At 40.3% G+C, this 13,581-nt stretch overlaps 1 protein-coding gene across 9 annotated transcripts in view; it reads right to left on the reverse strand.

Moving 5' to 3' along the window:
* ADAMTS9 (ADAM metallopeptidase with thrombospondin type 1 motif 9) overlaps nucleotides 1-13,581 on the reverse strand; it is an 813,664-nt gene that overhangs the window by 376,803 nt on the left and 423,280 nt on the right. For all 9 annotated transcript variants that reach the window (XR_013830124.1, XR_013830125.1, XR_013830126.1 and 6 more), the window contains one exon: nucleotides 6,102-6,455. The gene's annotated coding sequence lies outside the window, so the exon portion shown is untranslated. The remainder of the gene's footprint in view (nucleotides 1-6,101; nucleotides 6,456-13,581) is intronic.

A 13,581-nucleotide genomic window follows, 5' to 3' on the forward strand; every position in this document is an offset into this window, starting at 1 on the left:
TAGAATGGTGCCTAGCATGGTAAGTCCTCAACTATACACACACATAAACACACACACACATATGGTATATTTAGTAATGTATATTATATATTATGTAATATATTTAGTAATGTATATTATATATGTATGTATACATACGACATTTTGGTTAGTATCATATTAGATGGGCTCGTTTGGGTAGAAGAGACAGAATAGACTTTGCCTAAGTTAAGCAAAACAGGAATTTTATTAGCAAGGTGGTGAGGGTGTCTCTGAAGAACCAGAATCAGTCAAGAACCTGGTGCCTGCAGAGAATCCTTCACTGTCTCACCTGCCCAGGCCTCGGCAGGGTGGGCGGAAGCAAAGGAGGAGGTCATCTCAGAAAGGAAACTGGTGAAAAGATGATGCAGTAAGACTGAAAGATACATCTCATCCTAGTTAATAATCTGACCTAGGTCTATAGATAGATTTGGTTTCCAAAACAGGTACTGAAGGAGGCTGTTACATACCCCGGATATGAGTCAAAGCCCAGTATGATGTCAAATTTAGTGGATGGTTTTTTGTTTGTTTGTTTGTTTGTTTTGTTTTTGCAGTATGCGGGCCTCTCACTATTGTGGCCTCTCCCGTTGCGGAGCACAGGCTCCGGATGCACAGGCTCAGCGGCCATGGCTCACGGGCCCAGCCGCTCCGCGGCACGTGGGATCTTCCCCGGACCGGTCACGAACCCGCGTCCCCTGCATCGGCAGGCGGACTCTCAGCCACTGCGCCACCAGGGAAGCCCGTGGATGGGTTTTAATTTAGCAACATATACTGTATACTATGACTTTCCTATCTAAAAAATTACCAAATATTGTTAGCAACAGACAGACCATAACCACAAACCATGGTCTATTCACTCTTGGAAACCTATAAATGGATTCTGGAGAAGGAGTAATCTCTGAAGAGGGAATTCTTGTCCCAGAGGTAGTCAGCTGGGTAACAGACAAAGTGAAACCCAAACCATACATATTCTCTCGACTTGGGATCATCTCTTCCAAACCACACAAAATCAATGTGGATAAAACAACATGCCCTGCTCTTTGGCTTCCCTCCTTATCATCCCATTTTGCTGCCTTATTTTCGATTTGTCCACGTGCTTACAGTTCTGACACAAGAACTTGTCTGTTACCCAGAGGAAACTTGAGTGCCTTCAAGCTGAAAGGTACAGGGGCTCTTGTGGCTTATTTAAAACTGGCTGTAGTGTATCTGAGAGCGTAATTACCAGTTCACTGTGATTTACAAAACCTTTCTCATCTGAGACATAATACTTAAACACACAATAATTCTACTTGAGTAATTTAAACATTGATTTTGTCCCCTTGAGTTTCTCTCCCGCTACATCCAAAAGGCTGGATCTATTTGCCACACTAACCCCATCTGCATATTTTACTTCCAATCTCTGAGCACAGAGGCTCCCTTATCCTCGTGGAGCTTCTTTTTAGACAGAAATCTCACATTTTTCAATGAATCATGTTTATTTTGGATGTCATCATGTTGCATGTCTGTGAAGATTCAGAGGAAGGATTTGAGGCTGAGATATAAATGATTCGGGTTTCAAATATGGTAGGCCAATATACCCTGAGAAAACCATAATTCAAAGAGTCAGGTACCACAGTGTTCACTGCAGCACTATTTACAACAGCCAGGACATGGAAGCAACCTAAGTGTCCATCGACAGATGAATGGATAAAGAAGATGTGGCACCTAGATACAATGGAATATGACTCAGCCATAAAAAGAAATGAAACTGAGTTATTTGTAGTGAGGTGATGGACCTAGAGTCTGTCATACAGAGTGAAGTAAGTCAGAAAGAGAAAAACAAATACCGTATGCTAACACATGTATATGGAATCTAAAAAAGAAAAAAAAATTGTTCTGAAGAACCTAGGGGCAGGACAGGAATAAAGACACAGACATAGAGAATGGACTTGAGGACATGGGGAGGGGGAAAGGGTAAGCTGGGATGAAGTGAGAAACTGGCATGGACATATATACACTACCAAATGTAAAAGAGATAGATAGTGGGAAGCAGCCGCATAGCACAGGGAGATCAGCTCGGTGCTTTGTGACCACCTAGAGGGGATAGGGAGGGTGGGAGGAGACGCAAGAGGGAGGAGATATGGGGATATATGTATACGTATAGCTGATTCACTTTGTTATACAGCAGAAACTAACACAAACATCATAAAACAATTATACTCCAATAAAGATGTTAAAAAAACATACGGTAGGCCAGAGAGACATATTTTTACAACCAAATGGAATAGTAAACATATTTTTACAACCAAATGGAATAGTAATATATTTGGACATATGGAATTCATGTCATGTTTCATTTTCTTCAATGTTGTTGGCAGAAAAGCCATAGTGAGAGAAATGGCTTTCTTTTCCCTTGTGGTTTTGCTTAAGCAGTGGAGAGTCACCAACCAACATTTGGTTCTTACATTGATCCTCTGTTCAGGATAAAGAATCACAGGTCGCCAGTTAACAACAGGATCTTCTACTGTCAAGTGTTGGGGGATTTAAAACTATTCAAATACAAACCCATTACCCATCCTAGACCTTACCAATTTTTAGGAAGTACCTAGAAGGAGACAGTACTATAATAATTTTATAGAAGGAAAAATCTGAGCCAGAGGCATGAGGGGTCTACTCCAAGTGTGAGGACCCTTAAAGACGTCAGAACCACAGTGCAAAATAAAGGTGATCCAAGACAGTGTTTGTTGAAGTGCGACCTTTGCCTATGTTGGTAGGCAAAGTTCGTTAACTAGATGCTGGTACCAGGCACTGTTCTAAGCACTTTCCATTATTACCTAAGATATCACAGTAACAGTCAGAAGTAAATGTTCTTATTATTTTGATGTTACAGATGAGGAATCTGAGCACAGGGATGTTAAATGTCTTGCCCATCATCGCAACGATAGCAAACAGCAGAAGTGGGATTTGAACCTAGGCTGTCTGGCTCCCAGGTCTGTGCTCTCAGCCACTGTACTTATCGGTTTCACATGTGTCTATCTTAATGCATATCCGAAACAAAAAGATAACAAGGTATTATTGCTCTAGATAAGCCTAAAATATAGAAGGTACTGGTAATCCATTTGGTACAGATATGATGCCCTGATGTGCTCATAAATGGGTCAAGCCTTCAGTGACGACACCTTCTACAATATCACACTGGAAAGATGGGTATTATGATACCTTGTGCTATTAAATCAAAACCAATGCACCTATATTAAATTACAGATTTGTTTTCAATTTACAGATTTACACAGATATACTGAATATATGTGTGTATGGCTTTATTCTTTTCAGGGCTACATTTCATGGATATTTTCTCCCAAAACGGCAAAAACTATGAAGGCTGTGTTCGAATGATTAAATTTGGGAAACATTGATGCTACCTCAAATCCTCTATTTTACAAGTGAGAAACTTAAAATCTGGGTTACTAAAGCAACCTGCTAAGAATAACACAGTTAATTAATGTTAACAATGGTTAATGTTTTTTGAGCTCTTACTATGTACCAGGTACCATTTTAAGTCTTGTTATGAGGCTTATAGATTTAAATTTAATTACAACCTATCAGGCAAATACTATTGTTATTATCTCCATTTTACAGATAAGGAAACTGAGGCTTAGAGATAATATTTAACTTGTCCTGAGGTCATACAGCTGTAAGGGTTAGAACTGGGAGTGGAATCTCGGTCTAATTCCAGAGCCCAGATGTCATCTGTGCAACTATATTTCCATTCATGAAGTGTTAGCAGTTAATTACAAAGCAAGTCCTTTTCTATAGTTCTTTCAACATCACATGGCCTCCCATTGCCTCTGTTTACTGAGATTAGCTGCCATTAAACATAACTTTAGAAGGAAAAGATGGAAAGTATTATGCTGAAGTGTACCCCCTCCCAAAAAACAACTCTTTGAAAAGTTGAACGCCGTTCACAGCAGAAAGCTATTATCATATCTGTCACAGCAGCAAACGTTCTCCATTTTAATGTGATTGAAATGATGCCATCAGAATACAAAAAATAATTTAATGGTACATTCACAAAAGTTTTTTAATACCATGCGAAGCTTTTCATTACAATATGACGTAACTTGTTAGGGATGTGAGCCAAACATAATTTAACTTCTCCCAGAATCCTCCCTCTCCTCCTTAACTCGCTCCAACCCTCATCTTGTTTTGTATTTTTAAATTTTACTAGGCACTGATACGACTTCAATAACAAGCCATAGCCTTTAGGTAAGTCTTTCATCAGAAAGAGAATCTCAAGGTTTTCTTTATAAATAGCACGTTGATTAACTGCCACCCTTTGGTGATGATAAAATGAAGTCAAGTTAATAACATTCTGCTCTCATTTCCAGTCAAAGATGGTGGCTGCAAAAGAAATATCAATGCTTTGTTGGCAGGCTATAAAGCCTGATATTCGGCTTTTAAAAAAAAGTGGAGCCCAAATGAAGCAAAGCCGCCATGTAAACAAGAAAAAATCTACTCTACGAAGACTAAAGAATTTCCTATCATCATAGTCCTATGAGCCAAGTGTTATTTCCATTCTACAGAGCCGGGAAAGCGAGGCCACAGAACCTGTAGGGAGAGGAACCCTGTGAGCATACACATCCACATCTGTCTGCTGGTAAATTCGCTCCTCTGCCATCATTCTGTGCTGGGGCAGGAGGAAAGCGGGCAATGCGTAGGGAGTCCTCGGAGCACACACGTCCCTGAGGATCATCCTCTCCTCATTACTTCAGCTTCCCAAACACTTTTCCTGTGATTAAGGAACTGAATTAATTATTGACGAGGCAGCTGGCCAGCACAGAGCAAAAATCCCACTCACGTGGGATGTGTTCTCTCTAAGTGGGGCAATGGGAACGTGTGCAGTATTGTTTTGTTCTTCCTTCAAGAAAGGGCTTGACAATTGGTCAGTGTCCAGCAGCCTGATCTTTGGACATAAATAATCATTGCACCAGGGAAGGCTCTGCCTAGGCTATCTGATCTGTTTTCTCCACAAAGTGCATTGCACTGAAAGGGATATCATCCCAAGGTAGAAAGTAGACATCTCGTAATAAAACATTTTCATCAGTGAATCCTGGATGGGCCACAGTTCCAAGAAGGACTATTTATTCCAAACACTGGAATGGATTTAACAATGTCCAGTCATAAAAGGGACTGACTCCAAGAAAAGGCAACATTCCTACACTGTTGGTGGAAATGTAAATTGGTGCAGCCCTGATGGAAAGCAGTATGGAGGTTTCTTAAAAAACTGAAAACAGAACTACCATATGATCCAGCGATCCCACTCCTGGGCACATATCTGGACAAAATTCTAATTTGAAAAGATACATGTACCCCAACGTTCATAGCAGCACTATTTACAAAAGCCAAGACATGGAAACAACCTAAATGTCCAATGACAGATGAATGGATAAAGAAGATGTGGTACACACACACACACACACACACACACACATTATAGAATACTACTCGGCCATAAAAAAGAATGAAATAATGCCATCTGCAGCAACATGGATGGACTTAGGGATTATTAAACTAAGTGAAATAAGTCAGAAAGAGAAAACAAATATCATATGTTATCACTTATACATGGAATATAAAATATGACACAAATGAACTTAGCTACAAAACAGAAACATACTCACAGACATAGAGAACAGACTGGTGGCTACCGAGGGAGAAGGAGAGAAGAGGGGAGGGGAGGGGAGGGGAGGGGAGGGGAGGGGAGGGATGAATTGGGAGTTTGGGATTAGCAGATGCAAACTGTTATATATAGAATGGATAAACAACAAGGTCTTACTGAATAGTACAGGGGACTATATTCAATATCCCGTGATAAACCATAATGGAACACAATATGAAAAAGAATATATGTATGTAACAATGTATAAGTATATATATTCTTTCTCATATATATGTGTATATATATGTAACTGAATCACTTTGCTGTACAGCAGAAATTAACACAACATTGTAAATCAACTATACTTCAATACAATTAATTAAATTAAAAAAGAGACTGATTCCAAGGTCTAAACTGCCCTCAGAATAGTATCCAAGCACCTTACCATGGCTCCCAAGGCCCTCCGTGCTGTGCGTCCACTGGCTTTCTGCTTCCCCAGAAGGTTGTGATCACTTCCATCTCAGGGCCAGTAATGGTCCCTCCACTGGGATGCCTGCTCCACTGGCGTTCTCAGAGCTGGCTCCTCTTTGCTCTGGTCTCAAAGGAAATATCACCTTCTCAGAGTCCTTTCTTTCTACCGGGCATGACCGTTTACATGACCTTATAATTCCTCATCTTCACAGCACTGACTGCTGTCTGAATAACTCGTTTGATTTCCTGTTACTGTCTGTCTCCATCACTAAAATGAAACTTGCTGAAGGTAGAGATGATCTCTGGTCTGCAGTACCTTCTTCAGTACCTAGAATAATGCCAGACATGTAAGAAATGCTCAATAAATACTTGTAATTTTTTATTAATGAAACCGAAGGCATATAAATTATATAATTGTCTTTTTTTTTTTTTGCCATAGAAGTATGCAGAGTTAAAAGTGAAGGAGTATACACAATAGGAAGGGTTATCAAGTGAATTTATTATTACCTAGATCTTTTTTAGTCTTCACTAAATTCTCTTATTTCCATTAAACATCATCTATAAGTTTCTTCTTTCCAGTTCTTGGGCTTGCTGATGTACTATCTTCCCTGACGTACTATCAAACCCCTCTACTCTTCCCAAGCCATTCCTGTCTCCTCCTGTTGGTTTTCTTAATCTGACCATATCATTCCCCAGCTTAAAGCATTACCATTACATGCCAATGCCCTTAGGTAAAGTCAACTCTTTAACATGACTAGGAAAATATTTTGCAATCCTATCTGAGCTCACATCTCGAGCTTCATTGCTTGCCCCTCACTTTTCTTCCTTTCCAGACACCAGCCATTTTTAGTTTGGTTTCCTGAAATTACCATGTTCTCTCTTGCCTTTGGGCCTTTTCTCCATTTCGCACCCCTCTGCCTGGAACATTCCCCGCCGCAGTTCACTGGACTAATACATATTCATCTTTCAGCTCTGAAGGAGAGGTTACTTCCTTCTGGAAGCTTCTCCAACCACCACACCTTCTCCAGTACCTTACACTTTACCCATTATCCCAAACGTCAGACTATTCTCTTAGCCCAGCTTCCTAGTTTGCCTCCCCCATCAGACTGTATCTGTCTTACATACTCTTATTCCTCTAGAACTGAGCACTATGCTTGGTACTTTGTTGTCACTCAGTAATCGTAAAAAACAAGACAAAATAAAGGGATGCTTATGACATGGTTTTAAAGGAAGTCTCTGTGTTGCCACTTGGGAACTTCTCATCAACTGTCAAAGTGTCCGATAAGCCCACCATGCCCAGAAATCACTTTGGCCCTCTCTCCTTTTTGAATGATTACCAAGAGGCTTTGTAAGCACCCCCGCCCCTACCCCCTCCCCACCCCCGGGGAGGCTTAGCTCCCAGACTCTGCCATTTAGAGGGTAACGTAAGAAGTCCTTTTCTGGAAGCAACAATGTGCGTGGTGGTACCTCTTAGCACAGTAAAAACTCGGAAAAGAGGGTGGTCTCGGCCAAGGGTCAGATTGCAGATACAATGCTTTATGTATGTGGCAGTGCTCTAGAGACAAATACATAATCACAGAGGTATGTGATCTGGTCGGAAAATTCAGGCCAGATAGAATGACACGGGCAGAAATGCACAGACACAAACGCATAACAATGAGCACTCTTATTCGTAAAAACTACATAAATGGATGGCAGCGCTCTACCTCTGAAGTGACTTATAAATTAAAATAATTGCCTCTTTGAACTGTGCAGATATTAATTGACCTATCACTAATGTACATACAGTCTCTAAACCATCCAAACATTACCTAAACATTTTATTCCCTTTATGCTAGAAACCCCAAAACCCACAAAAATAGGCTCTTTGTTCTGGTGCCAAGGGTCATAAAGGAAAAGCCATCATCTTTGATGACTTTGCAATTCTTATTCTAGTTCTTCATCAAATTAATTCTAAGTGAAATAATGAGTACTCTGAGCTTCAATAAGTCTTCCTATTCCTGTCCCTTTTTTACAACCTCATCCCCAAGCACATGGATCCAGTTCTGGCTCAAATTTCTGGTAATGAGAACAGGGGGATTCATTATTTTTTTAAATTAATTTTAGCTTTGGGTACATATCCCAAACCACTCCAGATTGTGGGCACCTGGCATTTCCTTCCTATGTAAAATGAGGGAGAAACTAAATTGGCTGAGGTCCAGACATGCACAGACTATGACAAGCTTGCTAGGGGCCCATTCTGGAAGGGTGATCTTGACCTAAATTGAAAGGCAGGCAGAAAAGCACAGCACTTAAGACAGGAGCTTTAGGGCAGTGTTTCTAAACCAGGGGTGATTTTGCCTCCCCAGGGGAAATGTGACAATGTCTGGAGATATTTTGGGTGGTTACAACTTGTTGGGAGGGAGGTGCTGCTGGCATCTAATGAGTGGAGGCCAAGGATGCTGCTAAATATCTTACAGTGCCCAGGACAGCTCCCTATGACAAAGGATTATCCAGTCCAAAAGTCAATAGTGCTGAGGTTGAGAAACTCTGCCCTAGAGCCTTATACGCTTGAATTCACAGCCCAACTTTACTCTTTTATTGGCTGTGTGATCTTGGGTAAGTTTCTTGGTTTCTCTGAACCTTAGGTCTCTCTTCTGTCAAATGGAGATGATAAAGTACGTACTTTGGTGGCATTTTTAAGGGTTTAAAAATACTATATTCTATTTTAATTGACCAATTACTATATAGTCATCAATTAATATATTATATATTCACTAATTAATATATAGTAATATATTACTATATATTGTGGCAAACTGCCACAACTTGAGGGGAAATTGTCCACTTTTAAATATTAGTTTCAAACCCAGATTTTATTTTCTCTTTATATCAATATTAGTACATAATAGAAGGATGCAAAATGCATAATTTTATTTAGAAAACAGATTTGGCAATAATTGACTTCTCTTTTGGGGTGACTAAGTGATATTAATTTCAAAATCTCAAAGATCCATTCTGTTTTTCGTAACAGGAAAGGATGCATTATGAATATACAGGTTCTTCAGCACCACACAGGCCTAGAAATATAATAAATACTTGCTTTAATTCAAATAGTTAAAAAATAAATAAACAAAAGCCCCAGGTTGCCAGTGAGCAAAGACACAGTACTCTAAAAATGCCTATGAGTGGAAGAAAATGAAAATATAAATCATATTCTGATATTTTTCTATGTAACACTGATATGTAATATCATATCACGTTAAGCAAATATGACTTCTATACAAAATTTAATATTTGAATAAAGAAATCAATTTGGACTTATAACATGTTTATACAAAAATAGTTTCCTGAAATTATTTCCAATAAGAAGTGTTCTACTATTGCACAGAAGTAGTCTGCTAGTTCTTTATACCAACTCTGAAAATACTGTCCCCAAATAATTTGATAAATGAAAATCATGATCTCCCAATACTTTTTAAATTTATATATATATATATTTTAATATATACATATTTTTAATGGTTTATTTTGTTCTATTTTTTTTGGCTGCATTGGGTCTTCATTGCTGCACGCAGGCTTTCTCTAGTTGTGGTGAGCAGGGGCTACTCTTCGTTGCGGTGCGTGGGCATCTCATTGCGGTGGCTTCTCTTGTTGCGGAGCCAGCTCTAGGCGTGAGGGCTTCAGTAGTTATGGCTCGCGGGCTCTAGAGCACAGGCTCAGTAGTTGTGGCGCATGGGCTTAGTTGCCCCGTGACATGTGGGATCTTCCCAGACCAGGGCTCAAACCTGTGTCTCCTGCACTGGCAGGTGGATTCTTAACCACTGTGCCACCAGGGAAGTCCTCCCAATACTTCTTAATGCTACAACTCCTACTTCCTTGTGCTAGTCCTTATTTAATGGACTAAAGAGCACAGTCTTTTGGTCATTCTACAGATATTTTTTGAGTGCCAACTATGTGTTTCCATGGAGATGGGTTCTGGGGTTATATGATGTTTTGGAACATGCAGATGGTCAGAAGACCACACAGCTTTGTTAGCAAGGACTCAGAATTCTAGAGTCAGAGAGAGGTGGCTTGACCTCTGGACTTTTGGCTAAGCCATGTGTTAGGCTGGTGAGCCTTTGGCCACCTACTCAACCTGCCTGAGGATCAGTTTCCTCACCTGAAAATAGGCTGAGAGAGTATTTCTCATCTGTTTGTTAAGAGGATGCTGATAAATAGCACTGAACTTGAGCCCTGTTATTTATTAAGAAAATTGCTTTAAAATGGTGAGCTATATTACTGTAAGGACCACTGTGTTATTTTTATAGTCCAGAGATGGCCTGGTTTTGGAAAATAGAAGCTTTTTTTGGTATTTTCTTCTTGAAATACAGAAGAAAATTGATGGGAGAACTTAAAAAGCATTACAAACCAGAAGGTGAATAAACCATATTTCTTAGCACAATGTGTATAAGCTTACCAAATGGAGCCAGCTGTCACAAAATAACCCAGGGTTGTTGGTGGTGGGTTTTTCTTTTTTAAGCTTCTCAAGGCCAACTGGATGCTTAATCCAGTAGCTGGACAAGCTTCTCTACATTGCATTGTTTACATATTTTCCTTAGACATGGAGTAGTATTATGAAACAAATCCTTCAGTACACAAACATTCAGAGCTGCTTTCTAACTGGACTTTAGACAAATAACTTTATTTTTTATAGACAGCTAGCTAATAAAATTCTAAATGGTTTTGAAGAAAAAGCACAAATCACACACTGAATAGCATTTATTATTTCTCTTATTAAAAAAACAATGTACGGGCTTCCCTGGTGGCGCAGTGGTTGAGAGTCCACCTGCCAATGCAGGGTACACGGGTTCGTGCCCCGGTCCGGGAAGATCCCACATGCCGCGGAACAGCTAGGCCCGTGAGCCATGGCCGCTGAGCCTGCGCATCCGGAGCCTGTGCTCCGCAACGGGAGAGGCCACAACAGTGAGAGGCCCACGTACCGCAAACAAACAAACAAAAAAGAACAATGCATGTTTCCTGTGGAAAATACAAAAAAGCCAAAAGAAGAAAATACAAAAATTCACCTCTAATCTCAATGACCAGAGATAACTCTGTGTGTGTGTGTGTATGTGTGTGTGTGTGTGTGTGTGTACACATAGTGTTACTTTTCTTCAACAACATTTTCTTATTTCATTTAATACTACATTAGGATCACTAAATGTTACTACATGAGAGCAGAAGTCAGCAGTCTTTCTGCGAAGAGCCAAATTATAAAAAAATATTAGATTTCGTGGGCCACGCGGTTTCTGTCCCAACTACTCAACTCTGCCATTGTAGCGTGAAAGCAAACAGAGACAATCTCTTAATGAATGGATGTGGCCAAATTCTGCCCATGGTGGGCTGGGTTTCTCCGACAATCTGTAGTTTGCTGACCCCTAGGCAAGAGCCTCGTCAATAGTTATATTATTAAATATAATTATACTAGAGTATCGTCAAGAATTATATTTCTTATAATAGTTATTAGGGAAAATGTAAGATTTTTTGATCCTCTAGATCTTGGAAATTTCTTCAAGTGTTTTCTTGTTAGTGCACATTTTGGAGAATTAGATATGAAAAAACAACTACCAGGCATTAAAGAAAAATAGTTTTCTGGAGGTCAATTAAAAAATGCAAGAACTCTGACACTGCCCTTAACTGTATATTTGTTCCACCACCATAATTTCCTAAATTCCTAGTGTTGTTTTGGGAGCAGCATTCCCATGCATTGAAGGACCACACTGCCGGTTACTCCAAGCTATGAGAGTGTTTCTGTTCTATGAATAGTGTGAATCCAGCCCTCTGCTGCAGCTGCTACCAAGACCCAGTCACTTTCTCAGAAGATAATGTCATTTGTTATGAGATTGCTCTAATGGTGGGGGAAAGTCCTTGAATTGATTCCTTTGTATTTAATTCTTTGAAACTTACAGGCATGGGTTGTAGGTTGTGCTCTGTGGGAAGCTAACTCTGCGACAAACTAGTGCTGAGGAGGTTTATTAGAGTGGTCTTGAGATCAACACCTGTGAACGGGAGTGGAACGCAAGGAGGATGGGGTAGAGGGAGACGTTGGGATGTATCCTCAGCAAAGGCCTCGGCTGACCCCATGGGAAGTTCTGGAGCTGAGGCGGCTCTGCAGGACTGGCCTCCAAAGGGGAGGAAGGGGGCCCAGCCTTTACAAGCTGGAGTTGACCAGCTATTGGCCGAGGACGCCCCCGGAAGAGCGAGGCGGCTCTCCTCAGTAGTCTTTTCCCAAAGCGGGCCAAACAACCAAGGGTTGCCTTCTGGCTGCACTCCCAGTGGTTCAGAGAGTAAGTCCTTCACTCCTGAAGGCATTCCGGGTGAGGCACCAAGGCATCTACCATCTCATGGGTTAAGTCCCAGTGAGAAACTTGCCCAAGCTGACGTTCTGTTCTTAGTTTGAAAAGCCAATGAAGTGATGTTTTTGAAGCAGTGTGGAATTTTAAGTAAGTCTGGTTTAATGAAACCATTTGGTTTAATAATTTCATTCAGTCATCCCATGAATATCAAGACCTGCAAACTCTGTATGTGCAAGGCAGGTGTGGGTAAGTTGGATCCTAAAACAAATTCAAGACATGTGGAGCTTAGAGCCTCTGGGGAATGCAGGGATGTGAATTACAAGGTGAAATGATGGCAGTATTGGGGGTGAAGTAGCAATTCTTGGTCCTAAGAAATCATGATTCACCCAACCCAAATTCCCATTTTGTTTTTTAAGCTGCTAGCCTTTTAAAGTTTATTAATAAATGGCATCAGTAATAACCATGGCTCAATTTCTGCTGGAGGGAAGCCTGGAGTCACAAACAGAATGTAAATGTGTGGCAAGATTTGGATATGGGCAACACGGCTCAGATTTATTATTTCTAACAGACACTGAGTTATCAGGAGTCCCCCGTGCCAGGTAATCTGGCTCTCAGCACCGTGACCTATAACCTTCTTTTGGATGACACTCTTTTCTTCCCCTGATGATTGTGTATATTTTACCAACATATTATAATACATTGCAGATATTACTCAGGGGCCCCAATGAATAAAAATACTATATTAAAAATGTACTTCAACTCACAAATGGAATGCAGCGTCAGCGCTTTCTCACCTGCAAGTCAAAAATGAGGTCCCTGTACCACTAAAAAGCCCAAGTGGGACTTTATATGGGCACCTGGAGGGTTGTGGACCAAGTTCAAGATTATGAAAAAGTGTACGCAGAATTCCAATAAGGGCAAAAGAGATCTCATTTGTAACACATAAAATGCCAAAATAACTGCTTCAGTGTGACATATATGCAAGGCATATATAAACCACGTGGGATTTTATGGTTTTTAGGAAATACTGGACATTAAACATAGCTTTCTTCAGTAAGGCAATTCTGTACCAAAGGTTTCATTTACTCATCCATTTACTTATTCATTTATTCATTCTTCCATTCAGTAGAGGGCTGCCGT

This window comes from Stenella coeruleoalba (assembly GCF_951394435.1).
Source record: "Stenella coeruleoalba genome assembly, chromosome: 10".
Taxonomy (NCBI): Eukaryota; Metazoa; Chordata; class Mammalia; order Artiodactyla; family Delphinidae; genus Stenella; species Stenella coeruleoalba.